The following is a 608-nucleotide window of genomic DNA, read 5'->3' as shown; positions in this document are numbered from 1 at the left end:
TCCTAATGCTTAAGGCTATGCAGGTTAGGACCCCTAAGATGGTTGTAGAGTACCAGGGTGCCACCACTGAGTTTCTAGCTTATAACATGGCATAGAGGATCAGGCACAGCACACCACAGGCACCCACTCAGCCTAGCCATCATCTAGATGTTCTAGAGTCAGCAGCTCAGTAGGATGAGATTATCAGAGACATAGCCTCTACAGATGAGGAGCAGCTTGAGGCACATCAGGAGGTGACAGAGTCCAGTGACAGTTCGGATGATGACTATCTGCCAATTCCTCATATGCCTCCACACAGACATGATGTAGAGGCTGGTAGTTCCAGCTTAGCTCCACCTGCACCACAGACTGACCCCACTTTGATTGCCATTCTTGAGCGGATGCAGCAGGATCAGGCATGACAAGCTCAGGAGACCGCTGCCAACTTTGCATAGTTTTAGGCTCGTCAGGACGAGTTCAAGCGACAGCAGCAGATCCTTTAGCAGCAGCAGCAGATGCATCAGCAGTAGTTACTCATGCAGTAGTAGCTTATGGGATTCATGTAGCATGTAGTAACAGCACTTGGGGCCCCACAGCCATAGCTTTCGCCCTAGCTTGCTCAGCCTGCC

The sequence above is a fragment of the Miscanthus floridulus genome, chromosome 18, assembly GCF_019320115.1.
Source record: "Miscanthus floridulus cultivar M001 chromosome 18, ASM1932011v1, whole genome shotgun sequence".
Lineage (NCBI taxonomy): Eukaryota > Viridiplantae > Streptophyta > Magnoliopsida > Poales > Poaceae > Miscanthus > Miscanthus floridulus.
Note: the sequence above shows the minus strand (reverse complement) of the source record.